General features: G+C 52.9%; 1 protein-coding gene across 2 annotated transcripts in view; it reads left to right on the top strand.

Annotated features, from left to right (window-relative positions):
* PKM (pyruvate kinase M1/2) overlaps positions 1-2981 on the top strand; it is a 24673-nt gene that overhangs the window by 4292 nt on the left and 17400 nt on the right. Inside the window, exon 2 of one of the 2 annotated variants that reach the window (XM_035899475.1) lies at positions 1943-1945. The gene's annotated coding sequence lies outside the window, so the exon portion shown is untranslated. Of the gene's footprint in view, positions 1-1942; positions 1946-2741; positions 2763-2981 lie in introns of those variants that run through there. The other variant, XM_035899476.1, reaches the window with a different exon arrangement.

Genomic DNA, 2981 nt, shown 5'->3' with positions numbered 1-2981 from the left:
GGCCTTCGGGGGTGGGGGGGGTCCGGGTTGCAAGATGTCGGCCGGTTTCCTGATGGCTGGTGCCGGACCGGAGTCTTCTGGGAGGCTGAGTCAGATGGAGCTTTGCCGGCTTTGCGCTCACGGAGGAGACGCGGCGATGCTCGAAGGGCATTCGCTTACATTGGCCGGCTGAACTCGCCCCGGCTGCCCCAGCCTCCCCTTCCCCAGCTCCTGGGCAGAGAGGGCGCCGTCTGAGCGAGCCTTTCCCCCGTAGCGATTGATTGGGACGGTGCCTTCAGCCGCGCAAATCTTGGAAACCCGTTTTAAACGCTCTTTGCAGGGCTAGCTGGGCGTGAATAGCGCTCTTGTCGGCGGACGGCGGCAACTTCCCGACTAAAACTAGGCTAAAAAAAAAAAAGCTCTAAAAGCCCGCTTTGCTTTGATAAAGCGGCTAGTTATCAGCGAGGGCCAGGTTAGCAGAAATCAGTGTTCCACGGAGGTTTTTGTGATGGTAGCATCTTAACTTCCTGACTACCGTCTGCTCCTGTGAAGGGCTGCTGCTAATCCTGACTTGCCATGGCCTAAAGGTTGGATGACAAAGAGGATTTTTTGGTTAGCCAGGTACCTCCAGGGAAAGTCGGGGGCTCGTTGTGCAACCGGGAGTGCTTAATTAAAAAAAATTCAGTCCTAAGCACTTAAGTTTGTGCCTGACGTCCCATTTACAAAGCAGAATTTAATTTAGAGAGTTGAAACTTGGTGGCCTAATGGGCCATGCTGATGCCAGCTCACTTCAAAACCGTGACCAGATTAATGAAGGCCTTTTCTGCCAAGGCAGGAAGCTCTGCTGCGAGCCACGTGCTTGCAGCGGGGACTCTTGCCTGTGAAACCCTTCCGAAAATCTGCAGCGCTGCCACCGAGCCTGTTGCTCAAGCAGCCTGCGTTTTTTCTCGACCAGCTACTTCTTTATCCACCTGAAGTCGTAAATTTTACAAACCCCTTAATTTATTGGTGTTAACTGGAGTGATCCAAAGCCGGCACTAATCCTTTTCCACACACTGAGCTGATAATTTAATTTAATACAAACAAAATGTTTCCCAGGCTGGCTGGACCACGTGCTAATCCTTTATCTCCTGCTGGGATGGAGGCTGTTCCTCTTCCCAGGGGAAGATGGTGCTGGGGCCGCTGCGGTGTGTGGTGATGGATGGCACGTAGGGAATGGGGCTGCAGTACCTTGTCGCCACCGCCCACAGCTGGGTGCGCAGCGAATCTCCATCCTGGAGCTGGGCATGCAGCAGAGGGATCTGTACTTCTACCTAGAGTTGTATTTACATTTTAAAAAAACCCCAACCCCCTTTTATAATGCGAAAAAGGTTTTTACAGTTCCCTTGAAGGCAGCTAGGTGGTTTCTGCTGGTGTGGGGCCAGGCTGAAAGGCTCCTTGTCCTGTTTCAGAGCAACACGCTGCAAGGTTAAGTCGGTAGGTGTGCCTGCCCTGCAAACAGAATCATAGAATGCTTTGGGTTGGAAGGGACCCCTAAAGGTCATCTAGTCCAACCCCCCTGCAGTGAGCAGGGACACCACTAACTAGATCAGGTTGCTCAGAGGCCTGTCCAGCCTGGTCTTGAATGTTTGCAGGGATGGGGCCTCCACCACCTCTCTGGGTAAAATACCCTGGAGATAAGTCTTGTCGCCAAACATCTGATGCTCGTCACTTTGAGTCACTTAATTTTTTTGTTAAGCCTCCTCTATGCCTTTGCCCTCTAGGGAGGGCAGGATAAGTCGTGTGTGGATCTGACGGCTAATCCATCTGCACGCAGGGAAAGTGCTGATGTTGCCCAGCACCCTGCAGGCTGCCGTGACCTTCCCAGCCCCCAGAACTTGTTTGCTGAAAAGCTGAAGGGGCATCTCCTTGCTGCTGGGGGGAGGTGGGGGATCGTTTGGGAGAGGCGTACGCTGGCCGGGAGCAGGTGGTGGCTTCTGGGTCGCATCCAGCGTTGCAGAAAAGAGATGGCATTTTAGGGTGGCCATCTTGTCCTTATGTAACAGCGGGCCGCCACCTCCTGCAGCAGCCAGCCAGGGAAGGATGTGTTGCCCCCCCTCTCTGGAAGAGGGGTTGACAGGCTGTATCAACAGCCTACTTAGCTGCAGAGCTGGATTTTTTGTTGTTGCTGAGTGCCTGTAGCTTCTGGAATGAATAAAGCTGCTGGTTTTTTTAGGCTTTTTTTGGGAAACTGAAGGCCTGCCCAGTTTCATAACCCTGCCTTCCTTAAATCCATATGCTAACTCAAACCATTTCTCCCTCTGGCCAGGGATACAGGGCGTGAGCAGCCTTGTTCTGCAGCATCAGGGAGGGTTGTGCAAGAGAGGCTGACCAATTAAAACCTGAAATCGTCACCCGCCATGAGCTTCCCTGCTGCCTGCCTGCAACTTATACAGGCGGCAACACATCTCTGTCTGGCGTGGAGGTGGTTAACGCTGCTCCTGCCTGGGGATGGTCCCTGCCAGGCCTGGCCACTGCAGTTTCCACTTCCCCGAAGTACCATTTCCCTGTGTCACTGTCACCAATAGCAGTAAAGGCTTGGCCCCGGGTGGGGATTGCTGGGGTGGGGATTGCTGCTGCCTCTCCTTTCTCAGTCCCTGAGGGCAGATCTGGAGGTGCCGTGGATTTAGGGTGGCTCTGTGCTGACTGCAGGATGAGCTGGCTGGAGTTAGTCACCTCGCTACTGCAAAACTGGTCATCCTGACCTCACATGGATCTTTCTAGAATATTCAAGAGCCAGGGAGGTACCGTACATCTTCCAAACACCACGCCTGAAGCCCAGGCAACCCAAGTAATAAACTTGGGGATTTAATCATTGTACCTTGAGGAAGGAATTCAGATTTATTCAGTGCTGGAAACATTCATGCTTTGTAGGGTATTGCTTTTCCACGCCCTTCCTTGCTCAGGCCAGACTGAGTGCTCTGTCTTTGGGTGTCCTTGAAGTTCTTGCTTCTCTGTTTGAT

Source organism: Egretta garzetta, unplaced genomic scaffold, assembly GCF_000687185.1.
Source record: "Egretta garzetta isolate BGI_Z169 unplaced genomic scaffold, ASM68718v1 scaffold287, whole genome shotgun sequence".
Classification (NCBI taxonomy): Eukaryota; Metazoa; Chordata; class Aves; order Pelecaniformes; family Ardeidae; genus Egretta; species Egretta garzetta.
Note: the sequence above shows the minus strand (reverse complement) of the source record. Positions and strands in the feature narration are given on the sequence as shown.